This window comes from Carassius gibelio, chromosome A8, assembly GCF_023724105.1.
Source record: "Carassius gibelio isolate Cgi1373 ecotype wild population from Czech Republic chromosome A8, carGib1.2-hapl.c, whole genome shotgun sequence".
Lineage (NCBI taxonomy): Eukaryota > Metazoa > Chordata > Actinopteri > Cypriniformes > Cyprinidae > Carassius > Carassius gibelio.
This window is the reverse complement of record NC_068378.1, coordinates 12,268,473-12,290,275: the sequence shown is the minus strand read 5'-3', so window position 1 is coordinate 12,290,275 and position 21,803 is coordinate 12,268,473. Positions and strand designations below refer to the sequence as shown.

The window sequence follows — 21,803 nt, the reverse complement described above, 5'->3', positions numbered from 1 at the left end:
GATGATGAGATGACCATCTGTAGCCCACACACGTTTATACCTACACAATCCCACATACGGCCACAACACCTGCTTTCCTACAGACCAATGAAGTCATTTAGCCATTGGCACGTATAGTGTACAGTTATGAGACAAAATGCCTGAAATATCCCTATACTTTACCTATGCACAATGTGTGTTTGTGTGTGTTTCACAGTGGGGTTTAATTAGGGAATGAGATCAGCAGTTGAGACACATTATCCTTGTAGAAAAGTAACAGAACGGACTGAACAATTCTGGTCACTTCAGCGGTATTATACAGTGATGATAGAGAGAAATGTTGAGTTTTCATTATCACACTATAAAGTAGTGATTTCTTATCTAGTAGCATACTATTTACTTACACCAGATAATCACTAAGTAGGGCTGGGCAATATGGCAAAAAAATTAAATCAAATTTTTTTAGAACATTTGACCCATTCTCGATTTTTAACTAGTCAAGTTGAAAATGTATCTACAACATGATTCAATCTACTTTTTCTTTGTGAATCCTCTAGTTAAAGAAATGTAGATTTTAAGTGCACCACACATGAAGTTGTCAACATGTAAATGTTAAACCAGGGGTAGGCAAGTTCGGTCCTAGAGAGCCGCAGTCCTGCACAGTTCAGCTCCAACCCTGAAAAAAAAAAAAACCTCACCTGCCTGTACCTTAGTAATCCTGAATGGATTGATGAGCTTGTTCAGGTGTGTTTGATTAGGGTTGAAGCTGAACTCTGCGGCTCAGGACCAAACTTGCCTACCCCTGTGTTAAACAAATCACTTGTTAATGTTAAATATAAATAAACTATTTATTATTTACATGTTATATGTTCAGAAATAATACAAGGAAAATGCTTAAATATATCAAAAGTCAGGGTAATTTAAATTCAAATGTCTGCAGGTATAACACACCAGTGGACTTTTATGAACTATAAATGGTAAAAACAATGGTACAAACAATTAACACCAGCTTTCAGACTGTCACCATGATGCAAATATGAAATTGCAGAAATACTGTACAGTAGTAGTTCTTTACAGGTTTTTGTTGGATTGTGCTGCTCTTCCACTGTTCTTTCTATGTGAACATGGACGCATTTGACTGTTGCACTCGAGTCTCTTGCAGCATCTCATGCATTAAACAACATGGTGCACCAGTTAAAAGAAGTCTCCCATCTTCATAAATTTTTTCCATGGAGCTAGACGAGTCTCAAAAAAAAAAAAAAATGCACACACTACATTCACATATGCACACACAGGATTCATATATGCACACACAGGATTCATACATGCACACACATGATTCATACATGCACACACATGATTCATAAATACACACACAGGATACACAAATGCGCACAAAATTCACAAATGCACACACAAAATGTAAAAAGCACAAAATATTCACAAATGCATACAAAATTCACAAATGCACACAAAATTCATAAATACACACACAATTCAGAAATGCGAACAACATTTACAAATGCACTCAAGATTCAGAAATGCACAGGACAAGATTCAGAAATGTATTTCTGATGCAAACACAAATATAACTTGATTTACAAACTGCTTGCGGTCTGTGAACTTCACTGAATTTTGAGACTCCCCTGACTTGGCTCGACACACAAATGCATTTTTTTTTTAAACGGGGAATGATCAGCAACCAATCAGATATCTCCCTTGTTTTAGCCAATCACAAGAACACACGCCATGTGGGGGATTGTTTACTTCTAAGCCAATCACATGAACCCGTTCACACAGCGCGATATGCCTGTGTCGCGAGCGCGAGCTAGCGTGGTGGAGTTCTGTCTTTCAGTTGGTTGAGACCTCAACATGGCTTCTGGCAATGACAGGGGAGTAGTATAACTTAAAGTGTTTAGCTAGTTATCTCCTTGTTATGAGATGTTGTTTAATTGATAATGTTAACCGGTTTAATTGTGCAACTATCAACATAAGCTAGTGAGCTAGGCTAGGGTCAGGCTGAATTAAGTGACTGTTTGACAGTGTATTTCAGTCTGTGTGCATTGAATTTATTTAATAAACAAGTTTAACAATTTGAGTTGAATTACAAAAAATAAATGCACTTTTCCACAATATTTTAATTTATTGAGATGCACCTGTATTTCCATTTGGCTATTTGACTTTTTGTTTGTTTGTTTGTTTATTGTCATTATTTCTTGTTTTGTTTTCATCTAAATGGCTATGGGAACTTTTATACAGATATGAGCATGATTTTTACATTTTACCATGTCCATTAGAACTGCGTGTGCGTTTGTTTTTCTTTTAGTGGATTTTCTATTTATAGTGACTTTTAGACTTGTGCACCTCGCTGATGGCATTGCATCATTGTTCTATACAGAACATTGCTATTTATAGTTAGAGGATATATACGGGTGCCCATTGGCTCTGAGAATGTGCTACAATTTCCTACAGTACATGGGCACGAGCTCACATACACATGCATACATACTCAGATTGTGTGTTATGCCGCATCCAGCCCCCCTGAAGAGAAACAGCTGCATTAGGCCACATCTACTCTAACAGCAAATTGAATCCATCTATCCATCTAAAAGTATTTATTTTCTTTTTTCTCTTAGGAGACTGAGATCAGCAGGAAGAAAAAGGAGTGTGAAGTCCTTGAGGAGGAGGTGAAGAAAAAGAGCCAGTCATGTCAAACTCTGGTGAGAGCCTTTACAAGTTTTCATCTTAAGTTATGAGAGGGTCTCACATGTTGGGTGTCATATCAAGACTCTTCTGAGATATTACCATTAGTCTTCCATCACACGACACTCTTGAAGTTTCATATAAGGCTGGAACTAAGGGGCTCAAATGTTTTTAGGGGCCCACTAGTGATTAAAACCTTGTATTTGATATACTGGACACGTAAGCACATTTATGTATGTAAGGTAAAATTGAGAAATTATATTAATAATATGAGGGCTAGACTACATGCATCATGCTGTTTTATTCCAAAGCAAATATTTTGATTGCAAATTATTTCATTTATACTCCAGTAGCTTACTGCTTGTTTGTTTGTTTACTTGCTATCTTTACACCAAATTGTGGTACAAAAATATTTAAACGATAAATATTTAATATAATACATAAATTTAATAAATCAAATAATAACCAGACTAAATGGATTTATTTGTTTGTTTACTTAATTACGTTTGTTTGTTTGTTTGTTTACTTGCTATCTTTACACCAAATTGTTACAAAAGTATTTAAATGGTAAATATTAATATAATATATAAATATAATCAAAAAAGATTTGCCAGCCCTTATTTATTTGTTTGTTTGTTTGTTTACGTACTTACCTTCTTGCTTACTTAATGCTAAATTGGTAAATAGTTGATAAATAAAAGACTAACCAGACAACATAGATTTTTTTATTTACTAACTAACACAATTTTGTGTAACAAACATTTACAAATATTTTATATTCAATATTATAGAAGAATATAATAACCAGACCAAATAGATTTATTTATTTGGAGATGCTGTTCTTTCGGTTGCCTGTTTGTTCAACACAATTCTTTCTTGTCACTGTTGTTTTGTTTTATTATTGCTTGTTTTGTTTTCATCAAAAATGTAAGCTCTTTTTATAGTTTACATTACATTTGTTTAAATGTTTTTCTTAGATGATGAAATGGCTCCTTTAACTGTGACCAGAGCACAAGTAATGCTATGATGCATTTGGCACTGTAGGTAGTGTAGGATTGAACAAGGGATCAAACCACTAACCTTGTGGGATGTGGCCCACTTCTGCCAGCCCACCCATGAGAACAGTGAGCTTTAATATCATAATTAGACTGGATTTTGATTGGCACGATATGTTTTGATCTAGTGCGACTGTTTTGGGGACAAAATAGTTGCTGATCAAGGTATTTGCTCGCCTGAAGCACATGGATGTTGGAAATGCTTTGGTTTCACACACATACTCACGGGCATTTGCTCTCTTCCCACTCTCTCTCAGTCTTTCTCACTGTTGAGAAAGCTGACTCCAAGGTCCACTGTCAGGGGAAGCAAAGTGAGCAGAAGGACAAAAAAAGCAAGCACGAGAGAGGGAGAAAGGGAGTGTGAGGTACATGAGGGAGAGTGAGAGAGATAAAGAGTGCGTGTGTATGTACTGTACAGAGATTAATCGGCCTTGACTGCCAGGGAAGCTCTTTTAAAGAGCCTCTCTCTTCTTCTGTATTCCTCTCACCTCAGCGTTCGGGAAAGACTTTTCATCCATTACACATGAGAGAGGCTTTTTAGAGCTGAAGAAGACCATTTAAGTGGGTCATGCCCTGAGTTTCACATTTGATATCTGATTTTTTGGTCTTTTATGGAATTAATTGAATATGAGTTAATGTATCATATGCTGTAAACTTAAGGGTACAAGCTATTTAAGTATTAATACTCCCAATAAATCCAAATTAAATGTATGCATTTAGCAGACGCTTTTATCCAAGTCGACTAACACTGCATTTAAGCTAACTCATTTCTCCTAACATGTGTTCCCTGGGATTCGAACCCCCAACGTTGCGCTTGCTAAAACACTGGCAGGGTAATCAGGAAATATTGTGTCACCCTGAAGGGGCACATGATCCCTTACATAAAATATGAATATGTAATAAACTATTTTATTATCTTTATGTAGTATTTTTTATATATATATATATATATATATATATATATATATATATATATATATATATATATATATATATATATATATATATATATATATAAATATATATATATATATATATATATATATATATATATATATATAATTTGCACTTATTTATTGTAATATATTGTTAACTGTTCATAGTTACTTATTTAATCCTCTTAAAAATTGTTTTTGGAGATTTTTTAAAGTATCTTATGCTTACCAAGGCTTCATGCAGTTGATATATTAATATAGTAATGAATATTTAAGCTTTAACAGCAACATTACACACTAACTAAAGAACAAAAAAAGTGAAATCAAAATCAACCACCCCTTTAATTTACTTTTTGAAAAAAGAAGTTTATATGTCCTCATTTACTGTAAATAGCGAGTTAAAAATGCACGTGTGTCTCAGCAGGACACAGTGTGTGGGAATCAGCAGTATAAATGTTTTGCTCCACAGGGGCTTTCTCTATACCACAGGAGGCTCCATTTTCACAGTAACAAATACAAAAATACACTGAGCTTAATCTCCTGACAGTTCTATACACACAAACATTGGCAAAGCCTGACAGAAGACTATTTGCTTCTTTATTAAACATTGTTTATTGTGGATTGGCAGAACATTCATTCAAACCCCTATATCTGCCAGCCCAGCAGCCCTAATGAGTGAACTTTGCACATGAAACATCAGCATTTTTCACTTCGTTCCAGATGGAAAGGTCCTGAGATGTTATGGAACACAAATACTTGAGGGTTCTTCTCTTTTTCCAAGCATAGCAAAAACGCTATCATGACACTGAAGTGTTATGCAGTCAGCTTTATGTGTGACAACACTGGGTTGTAAGTATATCACAGTTTAAAAAGAAAAAGTGTTCAATTTAAATATATGTAACAGCAGCGGTGGTCAGCAACTTTAAAAAATACTGCTACAACATTTTAAGCTCATGATATGAATAAAAGAGGTAATAGTGTTTTGTTTTAATAACACTGAGTAAACCTGATATCAAGAGAACCTTCTTAAGCCAATATCGAGGACTGACTGGTCTCTGTGAGAGGAAGTGTCTGAAAGCAGGCTAAAGGTCTCCACAGTGCATTACGCTGAAGGCACGCACTGATAACAGGACGTTTAAATAAAGTTTTTACAAGTGAAAGGCTAAATGTTGAAGCTAAAATCCTATCTGAGTGCATATTTTTATCTCTCGTGACCTCTTTACATAAATGCAGTCAGTCTCAAAATGTTCCCAGCATACAACTTCACTAGCACACTCTGTTAAAAGATGGAGTGCAGAGCTGCGAGGGCCAAACTCAATTACCTAAAAGCTGTGTCTTTGAACCATCTATGAGGTGCCCTGGGTTGTTTGTGTCGTGTGTGCACAGTTTTTTAGAGTATATATACTTGTATGTTTTTGTGTGTCCATTAGTGGCAGAGCATGCTGTTTGTACCCTCGGCTCCAGAGGTTGCTTTTGTACTTATTTTCTGCCCTACTGAAAGGGTAGTAGGAGTTAATGAGAAAAAAACAAAAACAGAGATGCTGTCTGTACATGACTTGAAAAGTGATTCTAGGAAAAAACACTTTAATTTCAATTTAATTTGTGCTCCTGTTATGCTAAGTGCTGTTGTTTTGTATTGGAACAGCAGCCTGTAATGTAAAGCTGTGGCTGGTGGTGTTGTATTGTGTCTTGGAAGGTGGGAAGTTGGGACGGTCTCTTTGAGGGGGCCATCTGCCTCTCTTCTCAATTACTCATCACATTTACATCTGATAGTTCCAGCCAGCCATTTAGAAAAGAACAGTCCACATGCATGCATGCAGCTACATGCACGTGTGATTTCATGCAATTTAGCATGAATTTAGCTCAAAGAGAATCATATAAGATTTTATAGGGAATTTAGACAGAATCAGTGTTTGACGACCGATCACTGAGTCGGTCAGCGATTTACTGAACGAGCCATATAACGTCAACTATGCAATGGATATTAAATTCCAAAATATAGTGAAAACGCTATTAATTAGCACAGCAACAAGATCGGCAGTTTAAGACATTCACGTGTAAGCACAAAACACAAGATACTTCTCTTTTCAAATATTAATAAGGCTTTATTGGATAAATCTAAGACATATAAACTAATCTTACACATAAACACATGGATTCACACATTCACACAAGTTGCAGAAAGATATGAAAGAATGATTTTAAGAGAATAAAAAAGTGAAATCCCAAGTTTATAGAAATACATGAAATTGGATTGATATGAACAACCATCAATCACTTAGAGTTCATTTTGGTGCATCTACATCTGTAAAAGACAGTTTCTGTACCATTATTTGACATAAGGATGTTCTGTGTAGACCAGAGGTTAAAAGGTTCCCTTAAAGGAATTTCAGTTTGATTCTTCTAGGTGGGGGGAAGCCAATCAAAAGAGCTTGTGATCATGATTATTATCATGGATTTAAATACTATCATGGTCATGCTGTGCTTCTCTTTGACCATCAACCTTGATTACTTGCCCCATATTTGACAAACTCCTTTCGGAAATTAAATTGGCAATAATTGTTATTTTGTTCTAATGTTGAAAGCTGTTCAAGATTCTAGTTAGTGGATAAGTGGCTTCAGACTTGTGGTGCTAGGATTTGATTTACTATAATATCATGTGTCTTGAACCTCGTGTTCTCATGTTTCAACCATGTTCCCGATCAAACATTTAATTTGTCTGGTTTGCTCTGAAACCCTACAGCACTTAACACAATCACGCGTATCCATGCTTTAAGTGCTACTTATGGTAGTCGCAATCCTTTGGTCAAGTGCTGAAATGTCACCTTATAAAATGGCTCGTAATTGTAGTATATGCTCGTTTATTGAAATGTTAACCTAATGCTGCTGTGGGGAAGTTGTGGCCTAATGGTTAGAGAGTTTAACTCCTAACCCTAAGGTTGTGGGCTCGAGTCTCAGGCTGGCTGTACCATGACTGAGGTGCCCTTGAGCAAGCCACTGAACCCCCAATCTCAATAAAATAGAATACTTAATAAGACCAATAAAAAAGATAAAACATTTTGTGAATTGTTGGCCTTCTGGAAAGTTTGTTAATATACTGTACATTTATTCAATACTCAGAAGGAGCCCCTTTTGCTTTCTGCCTCAATTCAGCGTGGCATGGAGGTGATCAGTTTGAGGGACTGCTGAGATGGTATGGATGTCCAGGTTTCTATTACAGCAGCCTTCAGCTCATCTGCATTTTTTGGTCCCTTGTTTCTCATTTTTCTCTTGACAATAAAAGAGTTTGCTGGCCAGTCAAGCACACCAACACCATGCTCAATTAACTAACCTTTGGTGCTTTTGGCAGTGTAGCAGGTGCCAAATCCTGCTGGAAAATGAAATCAGCATCTTCAAAAAGCTGGTCAGCAGAAGGAAGCATGAAGTGCTCCTAAATTTCTTGGTAAACGGGTGCAGTGACTTTGGTTTTCAAAAAACACAGTGGACCAACACCAGGAGATGACATCGCACCCCAAATCATCACAGACTGTGGAAACTTAACACTAAACTTGAAGCAACTTGGGCTATTAGCTTCTCTACCCTTCCTCCAGACTCTAGGACCTTGGTTTCCGAATGAAATATAAAACTTTATCTCATCTGAAAAGAGGACTTTGGACCACTGGGCAACAGTCCAGTTCTTCTTCTCCTTAGCCCCCAGGTAAGACACCTCTGATGTTGTCTGTGGTTTAGGAGTGGCTTAACAAGAGGAATACAACCACTACAGCCAAATTCCTTGACACGTCTGTATGTCTTGACCCCAGCATCGGTCCATTCCTTGTGAAGTTCACTCAAATTCTTGAATTGATTTTGCTTGACAATCCTCATAATGTTGTGGTTCTCTCAGTTGGTTGTGCATCTTTTTCTTCCAGACTTTTTCCTTCCACTCAACTTTCTGTTAACATGCTTGGATACAGCAATCTGTGAATAGCCAGCTTCTTTGGCAATGAATGTTTGTGGCTTACCCTCATCGTGAAGGGTGTCAGTGATTTTCTTCTGGACAACTATCAGATCAACAGTCTTCCCCATGATTGTGTAGCCTAGTAAACCAAACTGAGAGATTTTGAAGGCTCAGGAAACCTTTGCAGGTGTTTTGAGTTGATTAGTTGATTGGCATGTCACCACATTCTAATTTGTTGAGATAGTGAGTTTGTGGGTTTTTGTTAAATGTGAGCCAAAATCATCACAATTAAAAGAACCAAATACTTAAACTACATCAGTCAGTGTGCATTGAATTTACTTAATACATGAGTTTCACAATTTGAGTTGAATTACTGAAATTTCAAAAATGTAAATAGAATATTAAAGATAAGAAACTTACTGACCACAAACTTGGAAAGGTGTGTAAAAATATTCCAGGGTGATATAGAATTTATAGCTTGTCCCTATTTTTCAAATTGCGTGCGACAGACCATCATCTAAAGCATTAGATCAGAGATTATTCATGTGAGAATCAAACATGCTGGTTTGCTTTTGGCAAAAATCAATAAAGCATATGAATATTGTATGCGTTTAGTATTTGCCTCTTAATTTGGTCAAAGATTATAAGGTCTGTGGGTATATGATTGTTAATTCATGTCACAATTCTGTTTTTGTGTAAACGTAAAGACTGAGCAGTGCCTCTGATGTTACTTTTAGTATGTAGATGTGCATTACTGAAAGGGCTAGCGTGACTTTGCCAACGGGACTTATACTTGCTAGTTGGATTTTAAGGTCATGCTTTTATTGAATGGTCCTCACAGAGCAGAAGGGTCTGTGACTCAAACTGTAGATTTAGCAACATGCTAAAAACACTTAAAACAAATTAGCAGTCGTATAGCAACGGCCCAGCAACCACTTAATGTGCAATGATTTTTGCATTGGAAAGCATCTCTCACATTTTCTTCATAAAATTAAAAACCCCTTTATGACCTTAGTCATAAACTCATAATCTCTGTATTACCATATTTCAGGCTCATTGTAGCATGAATCCTGGAGTTAATGGGAATATGCTAGCTATCTCTTGAATGGAGCACTTGCTTAGAAAAAAGGGGTGTTTGGTGATCAAGCAGAACAGATTGTGTCGTCTCAAAGGTCAGTGTTGTTTATTTCCTGGAAGGACCCAACATCCATTACCCTCTCTTTGACTGGACATCTTCCACAAAGCAGGTTGTCTGTCTACAACACCTTCCACAAATAAAGTGTGTATATATATATATATATATATATATATATATATATATATATATATATATATATATATATATATATATATATATATATATATATATATGTATGTATGTATTAGGGCTGGTAAGCGATTACATTTTTTATCTAATTAAATACATGATGTCGTGATTAATTAATCGAATTAATCACACAGCAAATTTGGAGAAATTACTCCCAAAAGATAATTTAAAGTCATTGTTGTGTAAAGCATCAATCAGGCATGAGTAAATGATGACAGAATTGTCCTTTTTGGTTGGGTGAACTATAAATTTAGTAATTTATTTTCTTAATTGTATTATTATTACTATGAAAATATGAAATTATTTCTTTAATGAAATGATACTATAAATAATAAACTAAAACTGCCAGTGGGTGGTGGTAAAAATCTTAATGATTAAGTCATCCAGTCATTTATTAATTCATTTGATTTGTTTAAATGGCTGATTCATTCAGGAGTGAAGTAAAGGGTTCTTTATGAATGGTTCATTGAATCGTTAGGCTTGTTCGGTTTGAAGCAGGTCATCAGATCGATCGGTGTGTGAAATCAAAGAACAGCAAGAGCTTTAGAGAGCGGACGACCCTTTGTGCTTTTTAATCGCTCTTGCGGTACTTTGATGTCATACACTGATCGGTCTGTGCAGTGCTACTTCAAAGCCAACGCATGTGCGAATGGTTCAACGCACCAGATGGTTCACCAAATTCTTTCAAAACGTGGATTAAGAAATGAAATGGCGCTGTGGGTTGCTTGGAGATGAACCGTTCTGCTTTGTCTTTATCTTCTGGTTGGCAAAATTTAGCAAAACAGACAACATTGTGTCTAAAATAATACAATATTAACTTCTTAATGAACTGTTGTAAAAGATGAGTACCACATTTGCACTATTGTGATATTGTACTTAGCCTACTTCTCGTGTGATATTTCTTAACAATGTGATGCGAATATGAGACACAATCTCAAACGAGCGTTTTGCCCCATATCTTGAATTTTAGGGACATTTTCTTGGTTCCATCATGCAGTAAGTTGTTGCTCTGCCTCATATTAGTCATTAATCGACTGTATGAAATGGCAGTTGATCCACATAGGTCTGAGGCGGGGCGGGTGCGTCAAATTCAGGTCAGAAAGGGTTAGTTCAGCCAAAAATGACAATTATGTCATTAATGACTCATCCTCATGTCGTTCCTAACCCGTAAGACCTCCGCTTATCTTCGGAACACAGTTTATGATATTTTAGATTTAGTCAGAGAGCTTTCTGTCCCTCTATTTGAAAATGTATGTACGGTATACTGTCCATGTCCTGAAACGTAAGAAAAACATCATCAAAGAGTAGGTTCAGGGTTTGGGTGAGGCACTTAGTTCTGATGAGTAGGTTTAGGGTAAGGAGCTAGAGATTGTGTTGTGCCAATGTATGTCCCCACAAGGATAGCTATACAGGTTTGTGTGTGTGTGTGTGTGTGTGTGTGTTTGATTAGTTGATGCTTCAGCTCTAATACATTATTAGCAGGCTCTACCAGCAGAATGAATAAAATATTTTTGTAATAAACTCCCTCGTGGCATCCCATTTGTAGCTCATGCAAATGATGGTGCTACAGAAACAGCGCTGAGTCTCCAGGGCTACTTCATGCAATTTGTTAGTGTTACACATTTGATGTGAATCAAGTTTATATGTGTCTAATCTGTAATCATTAGCGGTCTCGTTCTCTCTCTCTCCTCTACACTGGGTCACTCGAGGCTTAGTCTATCATCCATTCAGAGTTTATGGATTGATGTTCAAAGAGCAGGCTTCGAAATCATGTGCAGCTCAGGAGAGATTGGAAGTGACTGCAGTGAATTGACGCTAGTTGAAATGACAATGGCCTTTCATTGAGAGTGAATGGAGGGAAATGGATGTGATCTTAGTTCTGTTATGAGTAGTGATTAGGGATGGTCATTTCGGTTGTTTTTCCTAACCGACACTCAATGCTCGTTAACCGATTATTAACTGTTAACCGACAAGATTATTTTAAATTAGAATTGAATTGAGTTAGAAAAGATAGCTAATTGTATGTAACCCGTTAAAAATACTAATATTTGTTTCCCAGGAATTAATTTTACATGCACAAAACGCAGCAAACAACAGAATGTGTGGATTCACATGTTAATCATATCACATCACGCACCTGCTCCACTTCTGCGAGCAGAGAAAAACATAAAAAAGCTAGACTATATATAGGCCTATAAACATAATGAATAAATTGGCTTATATGGGAAATATATTTTTTCTTAAATAATAAATTCAGAAAATGGACGAAAAACTGTGCAACAAGTAGCCTAGTATGCAGAGTTTCGGTTCATTTTTGTGCTGTGCAAAAGGAAACCAGACAGCAGAAATCGGCATCAGTAATCACATTTGTGGCTCTTCCATGAAGATAATTTGAGTAGTGGACACTATAGCATCATACCACGTGGATGTTGGTGTACTGTAATTAAGTTTTTGTCTTGCGGTGAGGAGAATCTTAAGAATCTTAAGCTGTGTAGGATGGGGGTTTAGTTAGGGGGCATATGCAAATTTTCTACAGCATTCTAGATTAACCAATCATTTGAAAAAATTAACCTAATTATACAGAGCTGTACAGAGGTGTACAAATGATTCAATCATAAAAACCAGCATGCTGTCGAATGTGCTGTGTGCTACTCTCCTCTCTTGGGGAGTGCCTCATTAGCTTTATTTCCTTCTACTTTTTCGTCTTGCTTCCTCTCTCTGTCTGTCTCTCTCGATTATATTTTCATTTCAGTTTAGTGTGCTTCATTGGTATGACAATACAATGCAAAATATGTGAAATAAAAGTAAAAAAAATTATAATGTGAAGAATATAAATAAAATAAAAATTTAATTAAATTAAACTGCAGTAAAATATTACATTCAATAGGTGTATGATTTAAAAAAATACTTTTTAATGCATTATTAGTTTTGTGCATATCAATGGGATTAATTGCAGACAATCATGCGATTAATCGTGATTTAAAAAAAATTATCGTTGCCCAGCTCTAATATATATATATATATATATATGTGTGTGTGTGTGTGTGTGTGTGTGTGTGTGTGTGTTTATGTGTGTGTGTTAATAATAATAATAATAATAATAATAATAAATAAATGTTTTCAATTTCTTTTTCAAAATGTATTTACAATAAATCAATTTCAAATTTTTTTTCTAAAAGGAATAAATTACAAAGGTACAATTAACTGAAATCAATATGCACTTACTGTGAAGTTACAGTTAATTTGGACAATTTTATTCCACAGGATAAAAATATCTTAATAATATTTCATCAAAATGTAATCATTTCCTCTTCCTCTGAAACAACTTTTCCTTTCCACTGATGGCACTTAGGCCAAGATGATTTAGTGATTTTCTCCTTCTCTTTGTAGACTATTCTAGATGGGTTGTGTGGAGACAGCATGATTTCTGTTGACTACTGATCTCTGCCCTTTAGTTCAAACGCTCAGTGCCAGTCTTGCTAAGACAGATGGGCAATGTCTCTCTCTCTCTCTTTCTGTCTTTACTGACTCACTCTCGTCCTGTCTCGCTCTCCTCAAAATGAATAATACATTGACTAACACTAGCTGTGTTAGAAACTCTCTGCTCTTACCAGGAATACACCCTGCCGTCTAAACCTGTGTTTATCAGTGTGTGCCTGTGAGTATTTCTGCTAGACACAAGCACGTTTGAAAATGTGTACCATAAAACTGAGAATCTAACCTTTCTGTGTGTGTTGTGTGTGTGTTGACAGGAGAGTGAGCTTCAGCATGTTCTGCAGGAGAAAGCACGTCTGAATCTCCGCTTGTTCAACGATATCCAGAAGGCAGCAAAGTATGAGCAGGTACGCAGTCTGCCTCATTGTGGCTTACAGCTAGATAGTAAACCCTCGCTGTCTACTCACTCACACACACAATGGCATTGTAATCCATTCGCGCTATCATTTGTTCCTTGGTGGAGGGCACTAATGGTGTTTTTGCCTCTTGAGTGGAACTGGAGGATTGTTCCTCATAAAGCTGGAGGCCTTGAGCCAGTCGGTACACATTTCAGCATCCTCTAACTCAATCTGGTGAGTCCCTCTGCCCCTCTGGAGCACAGCAGTGACCGCCCACTCACTCGTGAGATTGATGAGTTCATCTCTGAATCGCTGTATCCATGCAAACTGCATGAGTATGGAGGATTTGTGCCGAGATTTAAATGTCATGCTGATTTGGTTTAATACTAAAGGAGAGAAACTGAAAAGAATAAGGTTTGATTTGAGCGTAAATAAATCACAGTTACACAAACAGTTTTTTAAATCTAGAATATTGCAGTATTCAGATACACAGTGTTCAAGTTTTGGGTTATAACAGAATGCCAGAAAGCACAAGAGCTTTCCTGAGTCGGAGGGCACATTTCTGCATCTTTTTATCTTTTGGTATTACTGTATTTTAGTGTTTTTCTAACCCACCATTTGTATGTGTCTACTCTGTATAGTCTATGTGTCTGTGTGTTGGTCCTTAAGGGGTAAAAATGTAATTTCCTGGATAGTGAAGTTGATATTGCTTGTGATGTTGATCTCAAGATGAGGGTCTTGTGTTTGTAGCCATGGAAAATCAATTTCCTGAAGGAACGGATTAGGACAGCATCAAGAAACATTGTTGAACAAGACATTGCAAGTCAGTTTGTGGATATGAAGAAGTGCTGCTCTTTGGAACTGGCAGATATTACATTCTTGTAATAGCTGAATTTTATAAAAAATAAAAATAAAACCTTGATTGGATTCATGCTTGAGCAGCAGCATGTTTACAAGTGCTGGTTTACAAGTGTCACGGCACTGATGGACCATAGCTGCCATCAAACAGACATATATTACTCACATAAACAGCACAACATCCAAAAACACCTGTGCCATAAATGCCATTCTTCATTAGTATGCTCTAGTGCTGGTTAAGAACTGATCTATAAATATGAAATGTCTTGCTGATAAATTTTTGGGGGTTCCAGTTCTTATCATTTATTATTGGTACTCAGTTATACTCCTATTATTGAGAACACAGCTTAATATCTATATATTTTTATATTAATATAATGCATATTTTTTTCTTTGATGAATAGAACATTTAAAAGAACAAATTAATTTATTCATCTTTTTTTTTTTTATCCAAACTTTTGATTGGTAGTGTATCGTGGTTTCCAAAAAAACATTAGAAAGCAAAACTGTGTTTCTGAGCAGGAAATTAGCATATTAAACTGTATTCTAAAGGATCATGTGACACTGAAGACTGGAGTAATGATGCTAAGAATTCAGCTTTGCCATCACTGGAATAAATTGTATTTTCAAATATATTCAAATATAAAACAATTATATTGACCACAATAAATTATATTGAATTATTCCAGACTTATTTATTGCTTTCTGTTAAATGGTCTGCTATAATCATCTAATAAAGCAGCATGTATGCATTGGGCTCCATTGCTTTTTTCTTCTGATGCTGCACCTATAATCGTATATTTTGGTCTTCTTTCGGTGTGCATTTTTCTGATCCCCTAGTTCTGTCTCACACCTGCAAGTGTGATCTGTTATCTCAGATTTATGCCCGCTAGCATCAGCACCCCTGTAGCCTGCTTATAGTTCATCTTTTAGTCATGTCTGTGTCAGTGTTTAGTTGGGGGCACATCTTGGCATCCCATCCTGGCAGAGCAGTGTCCTCCTGCTGAGCTGTTCGAAGGGAGGCCATGTCCAAAACGTCCGAGTAGGTGTATTGTCAAACGCTGTTGCAAAACAGGATCCCTACTCCCTCATTAGTCATTTATGAATGCAGTACCTATGAGGCCGATAGCAATACAGAGAAAGGGAAAGGCGAGAGAAAGAAAAGACAGCATAAAAAAAGGAACCCCAGTAATTCAAGATCACCAAAAAGTCTCTAAGTCTGATATTTATAAGAAACACTTCCCATGATTTATGAGTTCTAGTAATATACTATATGCATTTGTCTTGCTTAAAAGGATATTTTATCCAAAAAAAAAAAAAAAATTGTCATCATTTACTCAACCTCAACTTGTTTCAAACCTGTATGAGCACAGAAGATATTTTGATGAATGTTAGTAAGCAAACAGTAGACGGTAGCCATTGACTTCCATAGAATGGAAAAAATACAATGAAGTCAATGGCTACCAACATTCTTCAGAATATCATCTAGCGAAACACCTTCCCAGAATAGTGTAAGCAGAGAGGCAAACATTTTCTGTCCTATCTATTAATTTAAACTACATTAAAAATGCAGTTCATACATACAGTTACATTAATATACACCAAAAACAAACAAATGACACCAAAAACAAGCACTAACACTAACAGCTCTTTACAGTATATGATTCTAAACTGAGAACCGTAATGGTGTGATGAGCCTTCGCTTGCTTGAAAAGGATTGTCCTTCATGCATCACTTCTTTTGTGAGTTTACCCCCACCATCTCAAAAAGCTGCTACAGAGTGAGACGCTACTGAATCTACAGCTCCGTCCCAGCTAGCGCTCAGAATGGTAGTCATTAAGATGGCAGCTCTTCCATCCACACAACTTGTTTCTATCCAGTCTGTTTGTGGCACAGCATTACTGGAAAGCAGAGATGAGCATCTTCAATTAATTTTTTAGAACAAAGACCCTTTGGTAGAGAATTAACCGTTGTATTTCACGTCTGGCCTGCAGTAACATGCATAATTGTATTAATAACATATTTTGGTACAAAGCTTACACTGCAAAGCCATTCAAATCTGTTCCTTGCTAGTGGAATGATCTTCCTAACTTTGTCCGGAAAGCCGAGTCCCTGACAATATCCCAGAAACAGTTGGAAAGCATCGTTTTATTTTTTTTTTGTGAACACATTTATGACAAGAAGCCTTGTGTTTTCGTTCAACTACAGTTTTGTACGTTGATTATTTTATTTTTTTATTGTAATCAAATAGTAATTTATGGTTCCCCTTGTAAAGACCACTGATTTAAGACATTGCAGTTAAATAAACAAAAAAAACAAAAAAACTAAAAGTGTAAACACAAATTATAAAAATGTAAATACAAATAAAAATTATTTTAAAATATTAAGAAAAAAAATCTCAGTTATACTAAAATAACACTCCACTTCCTAAGTGCATATAAGGCTGACTGAGTTACTGATAAATTGATTTTCTCCATTAAAAATCCTTTTTCATTTAAGACTAGGCTTAATCTGTGTCTCTGTTGTTTTTCCTTGTATTTTAGAATGAATATTCCCCCTAAAGTTATGTAAATTAGACTGCCTTATAAACAGGCTGCACAATGCCTTAAACACTTGAAGCAGCGTTCACAGCACATGTTATGTAAAGCTGAAATTAACAAAGCAGGAGTTTGATCTGATATAGATGAATCATGAAATTATACATTTTCAAATTATTGGTTACTATATATTTTTTGCTCTCCATAAGGGAGTAATGTCACAGTAAATAAAATAAATAAAAAACATATATTAAAACGAAGTATGGTTTAACCTTGACATCATGCTCACTTTATCTTGCACATGAAGGTCATCTGACCACCACCACCATCACTATCCTACAACATGCTGCTTGAATGTCATAAGAATCAACAATACAAGTGTAATAGGTCTAACATATTTCCTCTAGAACAAGTGTGTTCAGCTGTAATTGCTGTTGCAGTGGGTGTTCAGGTCAGGTTGCAGATAACAGATGAGTGTCAGATTGGACAGGTGTGGAGTGCGAGAACTGCCTCTGTCTCTGACAGCTCAGCTTTTTATCAGCGATCGATTCAGGACGTCAACCCCTCTGCTCTCCCTCTCTAAAAACACCACTCTCACCCCAGAGCTCACTGCTGACTACACATACTCCATATATCGCATATCAGTGGTTAATGACAAACAGAATATATCATTTGCAGTTGATCAGTGTATTTAATCGCATAATTGAATCCTTTGAAGGCAGGATAGAATGACATTTCACCTTTCTAAGAGGCATTTTTTATTAATCTCTCTCTCTCTCTCTCTCTCTCTCTCTCTCTCTCTCTCTCTCTCTCTCCCTCTCGCGTGCGCGCGCTCGCTCTCTCTCTCTTATCAGGTGAAAAGTGAGTATGAACAGCTGCAGGAGGCTCTGTACACTGTGACAGTGGAGAGAGATTGTGCTCTGTTGGAGAAGACTGAGCTCCAAGGCAAACTGGAGAACCTAGAGCAGGTGCTGAAGGTGAGAACCCGCCGGACGCATCTGTGTAAATCACATAATCAAAGGAAAAAAATAGTTATAGGAAAAGAAAATTAAGCCTGTGTTTAGACATTTTTTGCTTTACATTTGCATTGTAAGATTATTTTCATGACTATTAAATTAATTATTACGTTAAGAAAACACTGTATTATTAGAAATATCTGTAAATTACCCTTTTCCATAATACTTTAAGATTTTTATTTGTGCATAATTGTTAGAAAGAACAATGTCAACAATATAAAAACTGTTAATGGCCATAAAATAGTCTTCATTTTCATTATTAAAAAAAATAATATATATATATATATATATATATATATATATATATATATATATATATATATATATATATATATTAGTGCTGTCAAAATTAGCGCGTTAACGCATTCGATTAATTTGAAATATTTAACGCGTTAAAAAAAAATAACGCAATTAACGCGGTTGCAGTTTTTTTTTATTTCCAGTTGTGGCCTATGTGTGTTCAACGTGCAAAGAAATATGGATAAGACCAAGGAAGGACTTTTAGACGGAAAGTTTCAGTATAAAACTCTGCCGGATTACTCTTCAGTCTGCCACAAGAAACATTTTCATTTAGTCTGCCACAAGAAACAGCAACATTAAAATAACGAAATAATTGTGTAGCGGAGTATTTTTTGTACACAGTGCCGCGAACTGTCAATCACTCCTGTACGCGTGCATCACTGTCCTCTTCAGCTGCAGCAACTTGCGCTCTCTCTCTTCATCAAGCTTTAAAACAAAAAGGGGACAAAAAGATAATATTATCGTTGTGCATAGGCTATAGATTAATTAGATAAATGAATATCTAAATTTGTGCCTTGCCGTCTACGGTATTTTTTTAGAACTTAGAAAAAAGATGCTGCAGCCAATGAACAGCCAGCGGGGGCTGCAGGACGACTCAACCTCCGCGGACATTTTTTAATGTTTATCAGACAATAAATACTCAAGATTTTGCTTTAGTGTAACTCACAACGAGTTTCACACACCTTCTCCGGGCACGTTGAGTTGTTGACACTTAACAGTGGGAAAAGCGACACATGCGCTATTCACTTGTGTAACTTAAGGGTGAATGGGTAATGTAGTTTCTGCTCTGGGTGGGATGAATTAGGAAGCTTGCATTGTGAAGGGCGCTCTGAAAATCGGCAGTGCAGGTAAAAGATTAAAACCTCTATTAAAACAGATGTCCAAATGAGCGCTAAAAGCACGTTCTGTGCGCACGGAGAGGTGGCGGTACGCTCAAGAGCTATATTTGGAAGTGGCGGTACTGAGTACCGGTGCATACCAGCCCACTTAAAGCACTGGCAATGACTATACTTTGGAATTTTTTTGCAGTCCACTTAGAATTCAACATGGAAATCATTTTTGTTTTTTATTGGCATTGATTGTTTTGAAATTCAAATGGTACTTACATGCCTGTGTTTTTATTTCTGTAATAAATATGGCTTTCAAGCCAACAGTTAATTTGGAGGATATTGATGGTTTATTGCAGGTATGTTGTTTACATGAGAAAATCTGTGTTACAAGTTAAACAAAAATTCCAATAAACAATCATATTTTGAATTTAAATAGTTTCTTTGTCTTGAGTTTACATTAATTATTAACATTTTACATTTACATGTCCAAAAAGTTTCAGTCTTTTAATTGCGATTAATCGCGATTAATCGCGATTCATTTTTAAAAATTGTGCGATTAATTAGTTAATTTTTTTTAATCGATTGACAGCACTAATATATATATATATATATATATATATATATATATATATATATATATATATATATATATATATATATATATATATTTATTTATTATTATTATTTTTTTTTTATTATTCTTGTGTGATATGTTATATTTTTGAGGTTCCAACCTAAAACATTTTTTTTTTTCATCAATTTGGAGAAGGAAATTAAAATTAAGATCTACATTTTCTTGACTGTTTACCTGATTAGCCTTCATATATGTTGACTGAGTCAAACTGTGTGGTGGCGAGTGAAAAAGTTATGATCCTTTGTCTTACTGTGAACTCAGTCTGTATCCAAGTTCATGACATATGTTTCAGGAAACCTGGCTGGCCATGTTTAAAATCAATTTAGATCCTGACCTCCACTTTCATCTGTGTTTTCACCTCTTTTACTCCCCTTGTACTTTTTTATGGTTGTAGAGCTGTCGTACGTCCTCAAAGTGTGGATCTGTGATCGACTAGAAGTCCTGGAGCGCCCTACCCCTCCCCTAATGTCTAACACTCTCCTGCCCCTCCCCTCTCCCTGCCTCCCTCCATATTTTCCATTCATCAGGTATCTCTAAAGACTTTACAGAAGCCAGCACTAACTGAATGTGGACCTTTTGACTGTGTACTAACTAATCTGGATGCTGTATGTGATCTGAATGGTCGGCCTGGCTGAGGCACTGTGGAATGCATTTGTGCATGACACAACAGTTATGCACAATTATACCGTCACCTCACAAAAGAAACTAACCCAGCTCTTCTTGTGAATGTGAAATATACATGCTGTTAATATTCTTGAAAATATTCAGATTTTTTATTCATTTATTTTTTTTCAGTTATGAGGTGACAATTTTCCTGAATGTACGAAGTGTGAAATATGTTGAAAATATCAGTCTTGATTAAAAAATAAAAGTATTTTATCACAGTATTTTAATGGTTTAAATGATTACCGTATTTTTCGGACTATAAGTCGCACCTGAGTATAAGTCGCATCAGTCCAAAAATACATCATGACGAGGAAAAAAACCAATATAAGTCGCACTGGACTATAAGTCGCATTTATTTAGAACCAAGAACCAAGAGAAAACATTTCCATCTACAGCCGCGAGAGGGCGCTCTGTCTTCAGTGTAGACTACAGGAGCACTGAGCAGCATCTCTGGCAGCATAGAGCGCCCTCTCGCGGCTGTAGAGGGTAATGTTTTATATAGTTTCATTTCTCTCGGTTCATGTCAAATTAATTTTGATAAATAAGTCGCAGCTGACTATAAGTCGCAAGACCAGCCAAACTATGAAAAAAGTGTCACTTATAGTCCGGAAAATACGGTAATTTTTATTCTGTTGCTATATTGTCTAGTTTTTATGCAGATGCCTCATTATTGCAAAATAAATTGCAACAGTGTGATCAGATGATCTTGAAGGAGTTTATTTTGCAATTATGACTGGATGGCTGAACATTATCCATTTTTATCTTAAAACATAAAACCATGGCATCTTCATAAAAAAAGGGGGGGGGGGTTATCAAAACTGTTCATCAAAAATAAAAAGTAAAATATACATAATAAATAAATCAAATCAAAAATACATTGATGATCACAAATGAATGAATGAGTAAATAAATTGACAAAATATTTCTATATGTTAAAATGATTAAGCTTTTTAACAAATAAGTACTTGAGTAAATCAGTAGTGAGGAATAAGTACTGATAATCCATAGAGGCATGAAAATCATTCAATTTAGATTATTATTAGATAATATGTCTCATTGTTAGTATGCATAGCGATATTCACTCACAATTGATGCTCAGATAACCGTAACACATTTCACACACAGTACAGTTTATTTGTCCTCTGAAGGTTAGATTATTCTAACCTTGCACTTCCCTGCACTCCTCTTTCATA

The 21,803-nt window shown here is 35.9% G+C and overlaps 1 protein-coding gene across 17 annotated transcripts in view; it reads left to right on the top strand.

Moving 5' to 3' along the window:
* Positions 1-21,803, top strand: part of LOC128018479 (RIMS-binding protein 2-like) — a 103,517-nt gene that overhangs the window by 39,540 nt on the left and 42,174 nt on the right. For 12 of the 17 annotated variants that reach the window (XR_008184890.1, XR_008184891.1, XR_008184889.1 and 9 more), the window contains exons 1-2: positions 13,760-13,778; positions 18,019-18,141. The gene's annotated coding sequence lies outside the window, so the exon portion shown is untranslated. Of the gene's footprint in view, positions 1-2,615; positions 2,700-13,688; positions 13,779-18,018; positions 18,142-20,358; positions 20,472-21,803 lie in introns of those variants that run through there. The other 5 variants (XM_052604001.1, XM_052604000.1, XM_052604004.1 and 2 more) reach the window with 2 other exon arrangements.